This window comes from Hibiscus syriacus, unplaced genomic scaffold (assembly GCF_006381635.1).
Source record: "Hibiscus syriacus cultivar Baekdansim isolate YM2019G1 unplaced genomic scaffold, ASM638163v2 tig00110777_pilon, whole genome shotgun sequence".
Lineage (NCBI taxonomy): Eukaryota > Viridiplantae > Streptophyta > Magnoliopsida > Malvales > Malvaceae > Hibiscus > Hibiscus syriacus.
In genome coordinates, this window is record NW_024062858.1 from 2,335,645 (window position 1) to 2,356,434 (window position 20,790).

A 20,790-nucleotide genomic window follows, 5' to 3' on the forward strand; every position below is an offset into this window, starting at 1 on the left:
GTAAATGCTTGAAAAGACGACATCAATGAATTATAACCAGCAAATTTTTCAATAGGGTGCTTGGTGCACTGTCTAACCCTTTTCTAATAGCAATAGGGAAGTCATCTAGAGTAGGGGAAGTGGACTTACTAATTTCTTCTTCTATTTCGACAGCTGGACCCAAATCCAATTCTCAGCAAGCATCAGATTGCAAAACAGCCTCAGGAATATGTTTTCTTTTCCTTGTATAGAAACAAAGCTGTTTGATTGATGTTGTTTGTGGAATATTTTGAATGGAGTAGGTGTATTTTCAGGAAGGATATTTAAAGTGGGTATGAGTGAAGTAGTGATAGGTACTACCGGTGGATCAATGGGAGCAGTTACAGGTGACAAATCTGTAGGTAAGGACAAAATTGGTGGCAATTCTGAAGGTTGAGAATGAAGAGTAGGAGGAGATACCTGATGTGGCTGAAAATCCTTCCATGTCTCCCCCTGAATTTCAGCCTGAGTGAAATAGGATCCTAAAAAATCGTTTTGAAGGAGGATGATAGCATTTATAACCATTCTTAAGTGAAAAATACCCAACCAGTACACACTTTAATGATTTATGATCTAACTTGGACTTATTAGGAGCAATGTTTTGGATAAAAACAGTATAACCAAATATTTTAAGTGGAAGAATGGAGAAATAGGTTTAAAATGGGGAAAGTATTGCAAAAATATAGATTGAGGTGTTTGAAATTGTAAAACCTTACTAGGCATTCGATTGATTAAATATGTGACAGTTAATAAGGCTTCCCCCACAAATATTTTGGAACATTAGTGGTAAATAGAAGAGAACGAGTAACTTCAAGGAGGTGTCTATTTTTTCTTTCGGCAATATCGTTTTGTTGTGGGGTGTCAACACAAGAACTAATCTGAACTATGCCTTTTTCCCTGAAAAAACACACCCAAAGACTTAGCAAAAAATTCACTGCCATTATCAGATTTAAAGAGCTGAATTTTAGACCCAAATTGAGTGAGAATCATGTTATAAAATTGGGTAAAAACACCAGTAATTTCATATTTATCTTTTAGCAAATAAGTCTAGTTATCCTACTGTGATCATCAATAAAAGTGATAAACCACTTACAATTATCAGCATTCTTCACCCGAGAAGGACCCCAAATATCACTGTGGATCAAAGCAAAAAGGTGAGAAGGCTTATATGTAGAAGGAGAATAAGTTGATTTAGTATGTTTGGCAAGAGAGCAAACTTTGCAAGAAAAAGAATTTGGCCTTTTATGAATGAATAGAGCAGGAAAAACTTTTGCAAGATAGTGAAAACTAGGATGACCTAAATGATAGTGCCATAACATAACATTATCAACTTTTTCTAAAGCGGTGAAAGATTTCAAGATTCCGGTTTTAGTAAAGGCAGGAAGAATGTAGAGACCATTCTGCAAGCTGGCCTTACCAATCATCTTCTTCGAGTTCAGTGCCTGCAAAGTACAATCAATATCATTAAAAATTGCAGAGCAGTGCAAGTCGGTGGAAAGTTTACTAACGGAAACGAGATTGCAAGCCAGATTTGGTACGAAGAGGACATTTTTAAGTACAATCTGGTCATTGAGAATAACAGTGCCATGTCTTTCTATTTTGCACAAAGAACCATCAGCCGTTTTGATAGCTTTACCAAAGTTTGGGAAAAATTGCAAAACAAATCCTTATTACTAGTCATATGATCCGTAGCACCAGAATCGAGGATCCAATTAGGGGACGACTGGGAGGAGAAAAAATTGTAGCATGAGGTTTACCTTCTGGTTCTTTCATGACCAGATTACCTCTGATTGAGCAGCAGAACCAGAAAAATTTTCTGGATTTGAAGTGATATCCGGAGTAGGAGAAGAAGTTGTGGACATCGTCTAGGTTGGAAAGAAACCGTAACCTAAGTTGATACCATGTAGAAATTAGAGTAATTCTCTGTAATTTCTTATTCTTTTAATATGACATATTACATATTTATATACAAATCATCTCTCTAAAGTAGGAAACTCTAAGAAAGGAAAAATATTAATCCTAGGAGATATGATCTCTTAAAATAAGGGATTGTAGAATATTTACAGAATCCCTTAATTAAAGGATATTTACATAATCATATATTTCTATAATTCTACAATATTCCCATCCCCGAGCTGTATTTCTCATGAAACGACAAGGCCGGAGAAACATTGAGGATTTATAAACCAAGTGACGAGCTATATTAATCAAATTCAGGTGCATTTCAATGTGTATATATTTAATTCCTTATGTAAATTATATATTAGGTGTTAATTTAATTAGTTTGGTTCAATCCATAATTGAATGAATAATGAGATCTCTTTCTTTCTCTTTATGTTAAGAGACAGAAGATGAAAGAAAATATGATTTATTCATATAGAAGCCTAAACTATATATAATATTCACATGAACTCATTGAGTGGTCTCCGTAGTAAAGGGAATGTTGTTCTCCCAAGAGGACTTATTAGGCCTGTAAACGAACCGAACGCACACGAACAGAGGTATGTTCATGTTTGTTCATTTAATAAATAAACGAACATAAATGAACACGAACATAAACGAATAATTTTTTTTTGTTCATGTTCGTTTATTAAGGAATATAACTTGTTCATGTTCGTTAAACGAACATAAATGAACACGAACATAAACGAACACGAACATAAATGAACACAAACATAAATGTTGGAGACCCTACCTTCCATTGTTCTTTCATGAAAAATAGTCGACAATGCGAATCAACCAAATCTACGTTATTCTAATAAATTCGTCGGCTAAAAGTTTTGTGACATCAATGTCAGACTTTAGTGGGGTTTGTTAATAATGGTCCTTTCCGTTGGCAGAGTAGAAAATTTAACATCATGAAAATTTCGAACGGTACAAATTGGACTGCAAGGCAATAACATAGATCCGAAATCCCTTCGGTGCTACATATCGTAACTGATATTATTGCTAAACCACCATTCAAAATTTTAACATACCTAAAGTCTACTCCACAACTAAAGGTCACACAAGAACTATGAAAACACAAAAGTTCATTGTCAAAGTGTATTTTCTACTTATTAATGGGTTCTTCCTGGAAAACCCATTACTTCCACTATTACACTCTTTTTCAGAAATTGCATAGAAACCTTTGTTTTGTTTTCTGATAAATTCTATTATATTTTTCTCTTTACTGATGCTCATATACTTCCGATTGTTACCTTTATCTTCCCATCTATTTCTAGAAAGAAGTATGATGTTTTCTTGAGTTTTAGATGTGAAGATACTCGCAATAACTTTACATATCAACTATTAAGCCAAATAAAACAAAGAAAGAGATGAAAACAGACCTGTAAACTTCAGATTGCACTATAATATAACTTGTTTTGAAATTTTCAGCGATCGTCTCCACTCTCTAGTGAACATTAGGCTTTGGGAAAAAAGGGGAAATGAATATAGGTGCGAGGTACCTCACGGGTTAACATATTGAATTTAATCTCCAAATAAAATTGAGTTAATTATAGAGTTGGTCATCAGAATATCAGATTAATTAATATTTTTAAGATACTTACAAATTGGTCACCAAAATTGATTTAAGAATATTAGGTTAAACATAAATGAATGAACATAAACGAACATAACCGAACAAACATAAACGAACATAACCAAATGAACATAACCGAACGTTCACGAACGTAAATGAACGAACGAGACCTATGTTCATGTTCGTTCATTTAATTAAATGAACACAAAATCTTGTTCATGTTCGTTCATTTATTAAATAAACGCACATAAACGAACTTCCCGCCGCACGGTTCATGAACGGTTCGCTGAACGTTCAGTTCATTTACAAGCCTAGGACTTATAGATATTACTTTATAATCATTTCAGACTATTCATATATATATATATATATAAGTTTGAGCAAGGTAAGTAAATCAAACATATCCTTAAAGTTACAATTGGCATAAGATTATGCTAATTTTCCTATATGCCATCATTATAGTCTAACCCCCCTCAAGTTGGGGCATAAATATGAATTATACTTAGCTTGTTACATAAATTAATAAGTTGTGTGCTCATGTATTTACATAACTAGTGGATTGAGTTGTCTAGGATTTTATCACGAATAAAGTAACAATCAACCTCAATGTGTTTGGTTCGATTGTGATAGACTAAATTTGAGGCTATATATAGAGCGACTTGATTATCGCTCCATAGTGAACTCATTTCAGTTAACAAATGATATATTCACATGATTTCACACACACATGTTGATAGTAAAGAGAGGTTGATATTCTTGAGTAATCTAAAATTTGAGATCAAGATTTAAAATTTTAACAACTTTCCCGACTTAATAAGAAAATAAAAATTAAAAGAAATGTTGGATATTGAGAAGAATGTCAAATATTCTATGTTGTATAATTGGATATTCACACTTCGATGTAAGAATAAAATAAAATTTTTAAGATGTACCGTCTTCACTAAAATATACATTTATTTAGTTCTCAATATTTTATTGATGCATTTTAAGATGTATTGGTATTGATATCTTAATCCATTATCGATACTATATATGTACAATATTGATATCGATCCATAGTATCGACAACTTTTTAGGGTTTTAAGATTTGATCCCTCTAATGAGTATCGATACTCTAGTAATTGGTATTGATATCACATGTGTAGTATTGATACTCTATGCTAGTACCAATATAAAATATACATTTATTTAGTTCTCAATATTTTAAGTCTTTAGTATCGTTATCAAATGCACCAAATGGCCAAAATCATTCTTCATACATACTTCAAAGTGCACCAAATTTAACCTAGACCATATTGAATTTATATATATATATATATGATATATATAATGTCATGCCGAATATGCATCATAACATCAATTTTATGTATGTTTGACCAAGTGTATACAGTTAATCATACTTGCTATAACTTTTATCATTCTTGCATACCACTTGATTACTCATTTTAACTTATACATGCTTTACAACATAGCACAAAATATACATATGCATGACATATGAATCATGATATCTACCATTCAGCAACATAATACATATACATAATAATATCTACAACAAAATATCAGTATAAAATATTAAAAACATACCTAGACTACTGTACCTCTACACCCCTCGGTTCATTATGAGAAGACTTGAAGTGCCGGAGCAAATTTCCTAGCCTTCAAAAGTACTTTTAAACTATAAAAGCAAACTATGGAAAAAGATAAAAGGCCATGATTTTAAGGATGGAAAAAGGCCGAGAGTTGAAAACAAAGGTTAATATGTCCCAACATGCCTTTCTTAATCTCTTAGTGTCCTTTAACTGGGACACTATTACAACAGTTGTGTAAACGTTGGAACTTTTTTCTCATAGCCGAAGTGATGTTTCTTCAAGGATCCTATAAAATAGATAGCTCATCAGCATCAGTGGATGGACAGCTGCACATGCAAAGAAGTGCAGATCGTCAATGGTGGAGTCAAATTGAGCAATTAATTGCTCATAAGATGGATGATAATAGCCTGGCATTTCCAACACAACTGTTAATTGAGGAAATTATCACGTTCGACAGTTTTAATATACAGTTAAAAAAGCGTTACCAATTTTATTATTATTTAAATAAAAAATCGATAAAAAAATACCGAAAACATTATTATTTCTACCGATTTTGTTATTTTTTCTAGCGGTTTTGTTATTGTTTGGTATTTTAACGAAATATTAAAAAATATTGATTTTATGTAGAAATAATAATATTTTAAGAATTTTTTATCGATTTTATTATTTAAATAATAATAAAACCGATAACATTTTTTTAACCGTATATTAAGGGTATCACACTGTTATTCATCTTGGAATTTCTCGAGAATTGCCCACAGCTTATAAATTTGCCTTTTGGCTTTAGATAATAGCTTACAAAGGTAGACTATTTTTTTAATAGTGGGGTGATTAGAACTTTTATAAATTAATTGACAAACGTATATATCCCATGTGAACGTAACCACTGGAATCAAGACTTTTAGAGAGGATAATTATTTTTACCATGAGAATATGATGGGTTCATACTATGATTTTTATATAGGAATTTACGAGCGAAAAAATAAAAAAATGAGATCAACGTAGAAAAGATCACGCGTAAGATATAATAATTAATATAGTGCGGCCTTGTCTACTTTCACGAATGAGTAGAACAATAATGTTATAATCATAGAGATCACAAAGCCTAAAAATATATAATTTCTCATGTATCCTAAAATTCAATATCTATATAAAAACTCAGAGTATCTCCAGTCACTCTCCCAATATACTACAAAACTCATAAGTGTAACATAAACCCTAGAAATTAGAGAGACTATAAAAAGATTATATCTCTCCAAAATAATTCTCTCTCGTAATTCAATATCTAAACATTTTTCCCTTACTACTTTTGCCCCAATGATAAAGGACGTAATATGCTCAAGAAAACTTAATCTAATGACAAGCTAACTAACAAGAATCAATTGAAAATAAACACATAAAATCTAAATGTAACATCCCGAAATCTGGGTCAGTGACTAAAATGAGAATTTTTGAAATTTGGGGATTTATTTAGGAAAAATTGAAAGTTCAAGAATTTTAATAGGAATATTTCATTATTGGATAAAAGGGTAAATATGAGATGATTATAAGGGTATTATGGTAATTTAGCTTGGAAGATATTTTATCTCCCTTATTTAGGGAGATAACACGTGTGACAGGGGAAAAAACTTCAGAAGCTTATCTTATTTCTTTCTTATTCTTCCTCTCGTGGCTTTAACTCCCAAAGGTAAGTTGATTTAATTTGGTTAAATTCTGGAATTTATAAGTTGGGATGTAATATTTGGGTATTATATAAGCTTAAGGTAAGCTTATATAAGCTTAAAACATTAAGCAGAGAAAATTTTAAAGGAAATTTTATTAAGGGTTGAGAAATGAATTCTTGATATAAAGAGGTTTTTGAAGTTTTAAATATGGATTTGACTTGTCAATGGGTTAATTAAGAAGTTAAAGGTGATACAATTGAATTTAGAACACATGGAAAATTTAATGAAATTCTTTGATTCAAGAATTATGGTGGATTATGGGAGATGGTAAAGTGTTATAGTGTTATAAGAAGGTTTATACATGTATAGATAAGTTTTAAGGCATAAGGAGGGTTAATAAGTAGAATTTGAGGTCAAAGTAAGAATTTTCGTCCTCAAAATGTAATTTTTGGGTTGTGTGCATCGATGCATCTTCAATGTGCATCGATGCACTCTCAAATAATTAAACATCGAGTACAGTTGGTGCATCGATGCATGAGGAGTGAATCGATGCATCCCCTTAAAATGAAACATCGAATGTAAATTGTGTATCGATGCATGGTAGTGCATCGATGCACCTGTTAAAGAATGCACCGATGCACTGTAGAATGCACCGATGCACTTCAATGGAAAATGAAATAAATCATTATTCAGTCTATGAAATGATAGATTAAAAGTATATTAATTGGATACTGATAGCATATATATATATATATATATATATATGAATGTGTAGACATCGATCGAAAGCAAAGTTCAGATAGGTCGACAGAGTAAGATACACAACGGAAACAAGAGTTTAAGAGGGTTCATTGAGACCATGTGAGTACATGATAGTAAGTGTACGTTATGTTAAGGAATTAAGACTTGTGATGAGTCAAATTCCGATATTATATGATATAAGTATTAAAGCATAAACATGTAGTGTTATGGTGTTAGATGTATGGTATATGAGTAAATGCATATGTTTAATTGTTGAATGCATTTTTATGTGTGAATTATGTAAATGCATGTATTATGATAATAGGTCATGTGATCATGAAATATATGATAAAATATATATGAAAATAATATGACTCATATGTGCTTCTATTAGAATGCTATATGATATGTTAGTATAATAGGATAGATTAAATATTGATAATAAGACATAAGATTATATGCATATGTAATATATTTTAAAAGATAAGAAATAATATGTTATATGCATATGAGAAAAAGGTATATGTGATGTGACCATGTGTGAAAAGGATGAATAATGTGAATTTCATGGAAAATGCTACGTGAAAGTAAACTACGTGACTATGTGATCATATGAAATGTGATAAAGAGCTATGTAAAAGAATTATGTGATATGAATATGTGAATGTGTAATGAGGTAAAAGATAATGCCCATGTCATGTGTTATGAGAGCTATAGGTATAGTTGGCATGCCAAGAGTCGAGGGTCTACGCGTCCTTCGGGATACATATTTGTTATATGTGATCCTTCGGGACAAATTCTACGCGCCCCTAGTGGGATTTATACGAGCTGTGGTGACAACATAGTGCACAACCTCTATGTACTCACGTACCTTAAGTTCTCAATAGTGTGCATGGGCTTTGAAAAGAAACCATAATTTGATATAATGATATGTGTGTTTCTTGTGAAATGGTACATGTGATATGCTATATGTATAAGTGATAAGTTAGGATTATATGATAAAAATGGTAACAAGTGTATATGGGTAATAGTGATATGAGATGTGATATGGTTATGTATGATATGATCATAGTAATTATCCATGTATTGTTGTGTTTGAAGTTATATTATATGTTTATGTTCAATATATGCTTATATGATGGAATTGAATCAATGAAATAAGTAAGGATAAACCGGTAAGTGATGGGTTTAATAGGTATATAAGTATAATATGTGTTATATGGGATGTTCATGCATTTGTTAGTTTACTTTATGTATTTACATGTCTCACTAAGTATATGACTTAGCGTGTAAGTGTTTTACACGTAGGTGTGGATAAGTCAGAATATCAAGTTTCGGATCCGTAGAGCAGCATATCTCCGCACAAAGTTCAGATCAGAAATATTTTGTAAAGTATGTTTTGTTATGTAATTCGGTATATTGGCATGTAACTAAGTCATTATATATGTACGCTATGAGGGATTCTCTTAAGGTTTTAAATATGTTTATGTAAAAGAATTACTTTATAGAAAAAAAAAGTTTTAAATTTTTCTATGGTTTTTATAAAAGTATATACTTTGTCTGGTCAATGTAACACCTCAGACTCGTATCCGAGTCGGGTACGGATTGGGGGTGTTACACTAGAAGTACAATTCCAAGAAAAAGAGGATAAACCCTAAGATGCAGATAATGTATATAGGGATGAACTTATAGGGGTCGGGTGTGGGTGGTCGCCCTTTAAAAAATTCAAATTCATATATATTTTGTATTTTCTATTGAAAATATATTTTCATCCCTTAAAATTTTATAAATTATCATTTGTTAAAAATTTTATATGTTTGCTTCCAACATAAAATTTTACATCCACTCTTGAAAGTCCATTCTTATATATTAGGGGCGACCGCCTAGGGCCCATTCTTGGAGAAGGCCCATTCTTGAAAGTCGATACAAGATACAGACTCATATTTTTTTATTTTTTACTTAGAAGATATATAAAAAGAAATGGGTATAAATATTCTAAAGCATCTGTCAAACAGAGTCTCTATTTCTTTAATAACCACTAAAAGTTGTATGGCAATTGCATTCACGTGATTGTACCATTTTTTTTACAATTGAATTATAAAACAGGGCCCCATTTATTTAATAAGCACTAAAAGTTGGATGGCGACATGAACGTTATTATAGTACCATTTTTCTTACAATTGAAATATAAAACATGGCCCCATTTCTTTAATAAGCACTAAAAGCCATTTTATTACTCTCCCCATTTCTCTCTGCAACTCAGGCATTTTTCCCGAAAAATCACCGGTGACCGGTATATTTACCGATCTAACACCGGTCAGATTATATTTCTCGATCTAACACCTGTAGCAGTAAAGCGCGATCCCTGCCCCGCGTTATATGCTGATTTGGCGCCACGTGGGGTATAGCGCGCCCCTTGTACCGCGCTATACGCTGACATGGCTTACACGTGGGTATAGCGCGCCCCTTGTTCCGCGCTATACGCCACGTAGGGGTATAGAGCCGCACCTGCTCAGCGCTATACCTTGGTGCGAGGGTCCGCGCTATACCTTTTATCTGAATAATTACATATAACGCGGTGCAGGTACCGTGCCTTATATGGTTATAAATACCCTTCACTCCCGGTTAAGTTTCTCACATCTCCTCACATCTCTCCTCTCAACTTATAAATTAATACAACAATTCCGTCAACGAGTAATAATTCTGGTAATTTTCTCATATTTGATTTAGAAGTTCGTGCGATTTTTCGTTATAAATTTTTATTATTATACTTATTGTTTATTATGATTATTTAAAAAAATATTATACTAATTATTTTCAATTAATTTTTGAAAAGCATGAGCATACGTCAAAATAGTTTTGCAGTGCAGGTAATAATATAAAATTATATTATTTAAATTATTTACGTTAATGTGTAAAAAATTATTGTGTTATATTATCGTTCATATATAATTTATTTAATCAGGTTTGTTTCAGTTATTTTTTTTGCAGATATAATATTGCCGCACTTTTAAACTCAAAGAATGGCGTGACTTTCAACTATTGTTTATTATGATGGTGAAATTTGAGAAGATGAAACCGACGTTGTTTTCGTATTAAATGAGCGTGTTAAAATACCATTCAAGAGAAACATAACTCTTGAGGAGCTGATAACGAAGATTTCGAGGAAGATTCATGTTGGAAGTAGTAGAAGAATGTCGTCGTTGCAGTACAGATTTCCAACATCATTGTTGACATTAACTTATACAGCGTTCGAAGTTTCTAACAATGATAATTTTCAAATGATGGTTGAAGCTCAAAGTAATTATTCAGATGTGCTATTTAGATGTATGCACATTTTGTTCAAGTGCGTGCTGTTCGGGGTCAATCATTAAGCTCCCACTATGGGCTGGCTGAACAAGTTGATCAAGTTGACAGGCCGACTACAGTAATGTGTAATGATTTTAATGCCATAATGGGGAGATATTCATCTGCAACTCCTTACGATATGTACCAAGGTGGGTCCACGAACAATTGTATGGCAACACCGCGTCCAGTTCAAGGGGAAGGCATTCATCTGTAAATTTCTTTGACCATATAGAGATGCCATCGACGCAACCATCTGTGCAGTTTCCATTTAACACGATTGCTTCAAGCTCCAGGGGGAGGCATTCGACTGCGAGCTTTTTCGACGTCAATGTCCACCAGAAGAACCGCTTCGTGAGCCTGGTGCGGATTGTGCTGAGACTAGACTATTCATTCACCTAGAATCACCGTAATTCAACTCCGATGATGATGAAGTTCTAGGAAATATGGCACAAACTAACCCTCCTGTACACATGTATGAAGCTGATTATGGTACAATGTACGGGTCAGAATTTGCGGATATGTCTCATCTCGGTGACTATGAATATTACTCATCAATAAATAATGGTGAGTTATATTTAGACATGGAGTTTTGAAGCAAAGAAGAAGCGGTGATGGCTATAAAAAAAGTACAATATCCTTAATTATGTTCAGTCTAGAGTCAATCGATCGACGACCGAAAAATATGTATATTATTGTGCCCGACGCGAAAACAGATGCAATTGGATGGTTCGCGTATCGAAAATGAAGAGGAAAAACAACATATGGGAACTAACAGTATACAACGGTCCTCACACATGTTGTGCTGGAGGGGTCAACCAATATCATTCCAACTTGGACTTTGAAATGATATGTCAAGCCATCATGCCTATGGTAAAAGCAAGCTCTCATATAGTTGTTGCTGTGTTGATTTCAGCTATACAATCACAGTATGGGTACACTGGCTCCTATAAAAAAGCTTGGTTGGCAAAACAAAATGCCATTGTCAAACTTCATGGCGAATGGGATGCATCTTACAACGAACTTCCAGGTTGGTTTAGGCTGGTGCGGACGTTGAATCTTGGGATAATTGTGGACTTCGAAAGCTCCTATGCATACCATAATGATCGAGTTCTTCGCGATCGAAGCTAATTTACCGGGTTTTTTGGAGTTACCCACAGTGCATTAATGCTGCCAAATACTGCAAGTCTGTGGTCCAGATCGACGGGACTTTCTTGTATGGAAAATACAAGCAACTTTTATTATTGGCAGTTGTCCAATATGGCAATCGCAACATTCTTCCAGTTGCTTTTGCTCTTGTCGAAGGAGAAGATACAGATTCTTGGGCTTTTTTCCTCCGAAATTAACGTGCACATGTTATCACGAGGGAAAACATCTGTGTCATTTCAGATCACGGAGCTGAGATCAAAGCAGCAATGGAGTCTTTGGGTCCAATGTGGCAACCATCCTTTGTCCAACATAGGTATTGTCTCTGACACATTGCTGCGAACTATCATGGAAGGTACAAGAAGAATGATTAGCGTCAATTAATTGTGCGCATGGGCAAGTGAAACTGATGTAGTTTGTTTTCTTTCAATCGTTTTAATTTTGCAAAGAAAACAAGTTAGTAAGTTATACATTTTTTGATCAGGTTACGAACTACTTCCTCGAACGTTTGAATCATTGCTTCAAGATTTGCGGGCGAAGAACGAGGAAGGATACGATTACATCAGCCTCATCGATAAAGAAATGTGGACGAACGCATATGATGGTAGATATCGATATGGACACATGACGACCAACTTGGCTGAGGCAATCAATTCAACCTTAAAGGGTGCACGTCACTTACCTGTAGCGGCTTTGGTAAAAACTACATATTTTTGTTTAGGGCACTTTTTGCGAAGCTCGGGGGACAAGCTCCAACCTGGATGCAAGGCGGCCATGTCTATCACCCTAGATTAGTTGCAGATCTACAGAAAAAAATTGCTGCATCAAATGGAATGTCTGTAACAAGCTTCTCTAGAAGGCATGAAATATTTCGTGTCATAGAGTTGCCGCGACCTCTTCAAGGGATTGAAGTTGTATCGTTAAGAGTAAATCTAAGGGAAGAACGTGCGACTGTGGGTTTTTTCAAGCTCTAAAGTATCCATGCTCTCATGTGATAGCAGCTTGCTCGCATACACGTCAAGACTATAACCATTTTGTAGATCCCGTATACCTACTATCTGAAGTTTTTAAGGTATACGAATTTGAGTTTCCCCCCATAGGTAATGACAAAGACCCTGATGAGGTTCAAGATTGACTTCCGATTGTACCAAATCCGAGTTTATTGAGGGAGCGTGGTCGTTCAAAATCTAATCGAATTCATTGCGATATAGATATTCGAGAAATATCTAGACAAGACAGAAGATGTGGTCATTGTAGAAACCCAGGACACACTAGAAAAACATGTCCACTTCTGTTGTCATCAAGTAACAATTGATGAGGAAATGATGTATTTGTTTATCAAATAATAATTCTTGTACTTTAATTTGCATTTACTTCAAGTTAATGTCATTCGATAATCGCTGATGAAGATTAAAAAAACGAACACAATCATTAAATTTTATCAAACTAATAACAATTTGGTATTTAAATACAACAAACTTACAATAAGAATTAAATGGTAAATGATAACCAAATTACAATAACTGATATTAAATGGTAATAAAAAATTAAGTGAAATACATTAAAAAAAGTACAACAAATTTAACAAAATAAAGTAAGAATTAAATGAGAAATAATAAAAATTACAATTTAACAAAATAAAGTAAATACAAATATAATAAAAAAATATCGATGTCTGTGTCGCGAATGTGTTCCGCAGAGGTGGCTGTCGGTCTCGAGGAGGATTTCTTCGTAACACTGGTTCTGACTCCTCGTTGTCATCATCGTCGTCGTCTGAGCAGTAAATTAGGTTGATGAGGAGCTGTTGACGATGAAGCACCTCCATAGAATAAGGACCCTGGAGGTGTATGACTGACTATCCCACCGGCCTGCGAAAACTGGGAAAACTCATAAAACCCAGGCATCGTTGATTGTGAAAACTGTATAGGAGTGTCTGTGCTACGACCATGGGTGATGAGGCTGAACCCGCCAGATATCTAGCATATGAACCCCAAGTCGAATCTACAAACATAGACCCATAATAGCCTCTAGGAGGGGTCATCTGTGACGGTGGCGTCAACGGGGTCATAAAACCAGGTGAAGGCGGCGGCGGCGGCATCTGGTAATGGAAAGGCTGCGGCATCATATATGGCGGCATCATAAATGGTTGCGGTGGCTGCTGTGAAGGTCCTGCTGGTGCAGTTGAGGATGAACCAGAAGCACCTGCTCTCCGTCCACGAGTCGGGGGACGATGGTGCTGTGTCGGTGAACGTCTCTGTCGACGTCGCGGAAAGGTCTGCCCTCGTGCATCCTCAGGAAGCAGAAACGGTTTCCCGTTACTGTTGAACCACTCATAATAACCTTCAGCAACACTCAAGAGGTCAAGTAAAATGGGCTCTCTACGGGGAAGGCGCCGATGTCGATCCTCCCACAACACGACACACTCATGATGCCTCACCAGTCAATCTGTATCTGTCTTGCCGCGTCTATCTAAGCTATGTAACTCGTCCATATTGCGAGGTGCTTCCGGAATTGGTTGAAAACAACCAAACTGCCGGAGCACGCGATCAGTAGAGTGCCACTCGACGGTCGCATAACAGATTAGAGGGACCATCGCCGTCCAAACATTTAATGGGCCCCTCAACTCAGGTGGGATCACCGCCCTCACATCATCAGTAGAATATGGTAACCATTCAAACTAAAACAAATATATATAATTTGTATCAAAATAATAATCTAATTACATAACTATAATCTAAAATCGATTTTTAAACATTAAAATTCATACCTGTGTGCCAGCCTGCTGATCGATGAGCACCCTAATTTTTTCTAAATCATCAGGTAGCTTCTGATGATTTTTCCTATCAGTAGACCATATATTCAAGGAAAACAAATTATTATACGTTGTATAAAATTATTAATATACAAAATCAGTTTTATAATTACCTCAGAAGTAGTGGAAATACGAATGGGTTCTTCCCAACGGGACATAAAAAGGGCAATCGATACCATGCTCAAGACTGCACCAGCAGGAGACATCCGTCGATAGCATTACGCCTGTATTCAGTGGCTTCACACATCTCCCTGTACAGCAAAGCCAAAACTGCCGAGCCCCAACTGAATGATCCGGCCAGACAAAAGTCGCTAACATATCCCAACCACATGCAGTGAACTAGGTTGCACGATTTGTTCGGAATCAGTAACCCTCCTATCAACTGCAGTATGCATGCCCATGCATACATCTTAATTTCATCCTTAGAGGCGTCTGCGCTCAACTCCAAAAATTGGCATTTAAACAATTTAACGGTATCCCACCTCTGATAAAACTTTCCGAGACACGTCCTAGATTATCCCGGCACAAAGTAGTCCATGAACCCTACGAGATCCCTGATATCACATCTCCATCCACCAAAAGCTCTAGGTGCATAGCAACATCCTCAATTGTAATCGTGCACTTTCCACACGAAAGATGGAATGTGTGGGTCTCCGGCCTCCACCGCTCTACTAAGACAGAAATAAGGTCTGGTTCTATCTTAGAGTGACTCTGATATCTACCTATGTAACCAAATCCAGCCTCTACTAAATACGGCAAGACACGACTAGGTATCACTAACTTAAGATTCCTAATAAAAGGATCTAATACACGGTCCTTCTCCTAAAAAATAATAATTACACAAATTAATTCTTAATCTAATAATCATGCATTAAATAAATCAACAAATTATTACAAATAATTTAAATTAAATTAAAACGTTAAAATGTTACCGTATCAGCAAAGTGTCGAGATATATGATTTTCATCCAAGAGAAGTAGATTGTCTTCCATTATATATGCAAAAAAATTATATTAGTAAAATAATAAATAAAGTAAAATGATTAAATAAATTAAATACATAATATTAAAAATATTATAAAATATACCTTAAACAGATAGAGTATTTGAGAGAATTTGAGAGAATATGGTATGATGAAAGTAATGGACAAGGGGTATTTATAGGGAAGGTTGGGGGGGTAATTAAAGGTATAGTGCGCCCCCTGTAACGTGTTATACCCCACGTGTCAGATAAACAGCGTATAGCGCGGTATAGGGGGCACGCTATACCCCACGTGGCGCCAAATCAGCATATAGCGCGGGGTAGGGAGTGCTTTACTGCTACGGGTGTTAGATCGGTAAATATACCGGTCAACGGTGATTTTTCGATAAAAACGCCTGCAACTCACACACCTTTTCCAAAACCTTCAACATCTCACCGGCCACCGCTCTATTTACCTTCAACACCAAAGGCTAAAATATCCTAAACACTCCGATCTATTTAGCTTAATCCAAATCAAAACTGAAAATCGCATAAATAAGGCCAAAACTCCCTTAAACTGAGACCTGAATTTTGGTTTTTGTTTACTCCGATGAACCCGACTTCGATGGCCGATGGGAAGCTCCGATGAACCCGACTTCGATGGGAAGCTCCGATGACTCACAAGGAACGCTTTCCCCTTTCTCTTTGACTCTATTTTGCTTTATAAATTTTTGTTTTTATTCTTGTTGTATTCGAAATAAAAAAACGAATGGATAAAGACTCTTGTATTGTCTTGATTCTTGGTTTGTGTTGCTTCGAAAAATTAAAGAAAATGTTTGGTATTCTCTAATTTCTCTTGAATGGAGGGGGAAAAATAAATTATGATTTGTCTAGTAAAGTTTTGGCATATATTTCTGGTTTTAAATTATGATTTGTCTTGTGTGTAGTAAACTTTTGTTATAACTTAAATGTTTTAAAAGGATGAATGGATGATTGATATAATTTGCTAAGGCTCTGTTTGCTTGATGCTTTTTGATGTTTTTATTTTTGTGTTCATGTTATAACTATTAATATTTATGTCAACAGTGTCAATTATCAAATTGGGAATTTGGCTGCAATTGTTACAATTCTAATTGAAGAATCCAGGTGCAATTGTTCTTTTCTTATACTTATTTATTAGAATTGGTTTGTGTTCGACTCTTTGATGAGATGTTGCCTAAAAAACATTTGTCTGGAAGTGAAAAAAGAAAAAAAAAAGCGAGAGGGGGAGTTAAAAAAGTCACAAAAAGGTGCTCTTGATAAATTCATGTTTAAAAATATTGATTCTCATGAAACTTTGAATCAATCAACTGAAAATTTGCATACTGAAAATTCTGGAAATTCTAAAAATGTGAATGATGAAGTGAATGATCCAACTGACTTTAATGATGTGCCAATTGATGAAAATGTTAAAAATTTAGGCATTGGTGAAGAAATACTTCCTCATTTGAATATATATGATCCTATAAATTGGGAGAATCTTGACAATAATACGAGGGATATATTAGTTGAAAAAATGCCCATAAGAGAAATGGATCTTGAATTTCCTGTTGATAAATATTATAGACATTTCTCATATGCATGTTATTCTAGAAAGTTGAGCAATGGTGAGACTAGTGATAGAAAATGGTTAGTTTATTCCAAAAATGTTGACAAAATATATTGTTTTTGTTGCAAGTTGTTCAAATCGATTAGTAATGAAAGTTTGTTAGCAAATGATGGCTTAAGTGATTGGAAACATATTAGCCAAAGGCTTAAACAACATGAAAATAGTGTTGAATATATGACTAATATGAATACTTGGAATGAATTAGAGTTAGATTGAATAAATATCAAACAATCGATAAAAATTTGCAAGAAGAGATTATTAAAGAGAAAGAGCGTTGGAGACAAGTGTTACAAAGAATATTCTCAGTTGTGAAATGTCTTGTTAAACATAATCTTGCATTTCGAGGATCCAATGAAAAACTATATCAAGATAAAAATAGTAATTTTCTAGGATTGATTGAAATGATTGCAGAGTTTGATGTGGTTATGCAAGATCATGTTAGACGCATTCAGGATCGTGAAATTCATTATAATTATCTTGGACATAAAATTCAAAATGAGTTCATTTCCCTTTTGTCTCAAAGTGTGAAAAATTCTATCATTAAGATCATTAAAGAGGCTAAATACTTTTCCATAATTCTTGATTGTACGCCTGATGTGAGCCATCAAGAACAAATGACCCTCATAGTTAGATGTGTTAATATATTAAATAACAAAGTTAAAATTGAGGAGTTCTTTTTGGAGTTTGTAAAAGTGGATGATACATCTGGATTATGACTCTTTAATGAACAACAAAATGTTTTGAAGTCTCTTGATCTTAATGTTGATGATGTGAGGGGACAAGTTTATGATAACGGTTCTAATATGAAAGGAAGGCACCAAGGTGTTCAAAAAAGATTTCTTGAAATTAATCCAAAAGCATTATACATGCCTTGTGTTTGTCATAGTCTAAATCTCACTCTTGGTGATATGGCACATTCTTGTGTTAAAGCTATTTCTTTTTTTGGAGTTGTTCAACACATATATGCATTATTTTTGGGTTCTACAAAGAGATGGAAAATTTTACTTGATAATGTTCCTGGATTAACTGTGAAATATTTATCAAATACTCGATGGGAAAGTCGAATTAAAAGTGTCAAAACTATTAGATTTCAATGTCCCCAAATAAGACTGGCTTTGTGTGAATTATATGAATCTTGTGAAAATGATGCAAAGTCAAAAAGTGAAGCTGAAAGTTTGGTGAATGCACTCTCAAGTTTTGAGTTTTTGCTTGGTGTTGTGATTTGGTATGACATTTTATTTTCTGTTAATATGGTAAGCAAGAAATTACAATCTAAGTCTATGTGCATTGATACTACCATAAGGCAATTAGAAGGTGTGATGTCCTACTTTGAAAAATATAGACATGAAGGCTTTACAACTAGTATGAATGTAGCTAAAAGTCTTGCACTTGAAATGGATGTGGAGCCTATCTTTCCCACAAAACGTCGTGTGATTAGGAAGAATTTTTTTAGAGAGAATAATGAGAATAACGAAGTTGAATCGTCTGAAGAGTCATTTAGAGTCAATTATTTTTTGGTTGTGGTAGATATGGCAATTACTTCTTCGAAGAATAGATTTGAGCAATTGAAGACATTTGAAAGTATTTTTGGATTTTTATATGATTCAAATAAGTTAAAGTCAATAGATGATAATGAGTTGAAAGAATGTTGTGCTCATTTTCATTCTACCTTTTCTCATGGCAATTCATCAGATGTTGATTTAGATGATATTTTCTCTGAATTGAAAGTCTTACAAATGACTTTGCCGACAGAATTGTTATCCGCCATTGAAATTCTTAAGTTTGTCAAATCTGCAGATTGTTATCCGAATGTTTCAATTGCTTATAGGATTTTATTAACTGTACCTTTGACCGTAGCTTCAGCCGAAAGAAGTTTCTCAAAGCTTAAATTAATAAAAACGTACTTGAGGTCATCAATGTCACAAGAAAGGTTGAATGGTTTAGCAACATTAGCTATTGAGAAGGAGATGATAGGAAACATTGATGTTGATGTTATTATCAATGACTTTGCATCTCAAAATGCTAGAAGAAACCGTTTCTTATGAGAATTTGTGTATGTTGTTTTGTAGGTGAGAGGTGTCAATTTTCGATTGAGAGAAACGATTCTAAGAGATGATTGAAGACATAATAGGAGTAAATTGAGTGAAAATTGTGATGTCTCTTTATATATTTGGTAAAATAATGTTGGTTAATGTAATAGAAACTACTCGTATAATTTTTAATGAAAAAATTTGTTTGACGTTTACCGAAATTTATTCTTGAAATTTAAGTTATTTTTTTAAGGGACTTTATCTCTTATTTTGCCTAGGGCCCTTAAAATGTCAGGACCGACCCTGACCCTGTGTATACTATGGTGATAACTTTTTCTTTTCCATTAACATGTTTCGGTACCCACGTTGTATTTAGAGGATCCCATCTCTTTCTATTTATATATCATGTAATTACAATTAGTTTAGTTGAAGTATTTAATATTTAGGTTCCTACACATTGTAATAATTGTACTTAACCCTGCCTCGAGCTAAAAGATGCTGAATATTAGAACCGAGCAAGGAAAAACATTGATATTTTATATTAGATGTACGAATTTATTAACTTATATTAGAAATTTAAAAGGTGTGAAATTAAAAAATTCAAATATTCGAAATTAGTTTATCAATTTAAAATACAAAAATAAACTAAACTATATGAAAATTTAAAATTTCAAGGATACAATCGCACCTCAACACCCTTCAGTCCATCCCTGAAGTCGAGGTTCATGAAAGTCTTAACTAGCTTGCTAGTTTCAAGGGCCTCAATGCTATGGTAGGATGGGATATCTTGCCCTGCTGATCTTGTCCACATTGTGAATTAATCAGCTTTTGATGAAAAGGATAAACATAACACCATAACTTTCAGAAAATTTGAGCTATGTGACTATCCAACCAATTCCCATGGGACATCTCTTCTTGTGGCCACAAATTGAGAAGGCAATAATGGGCAAATAATGCTTAAGTGTAGATGCTAAAACAATGATGAACTGTAATGAATGAGGTATTCAGAGGATGGACAAAAAGTTATGTTAGGGGTATGAATTTAAAAAATTATATTAAAATTTTTAGAGGGGCGATCGCATCTTAACATTCCTTCTGTAACATCCCAAAAAGGCTAGTGACTAAATTACCAAATGATCAAATATGTTCATAATGCAGTTACATACATTCCTCAAAATGAGTTTAAATTATACGTTTCACAAATTAGAGCCTGTGGGTTTAACACAATTATTCTTATATATAACCTACATAATAATCAATTCAATATTTCATCTAATATTATTAAGTAAGTTCAATAATTCCATATGAAAC

The 20,790-nt window shown here is 34.0% G+C and overlaps 1 pseudogene; it reads left to right on the forward strand.

Moving 5' to 3' along the window:
• The first annotated feature begins 17,107 nt into the window (after positions 1–17,107).
• LOC120140018 lies at positions 17,108–19,494 on the forward strand (annotated as a pseudogene).
• The last annotated feature ends 1,296 nt before the right edge of the window (positions 19,495–20,790 follow it).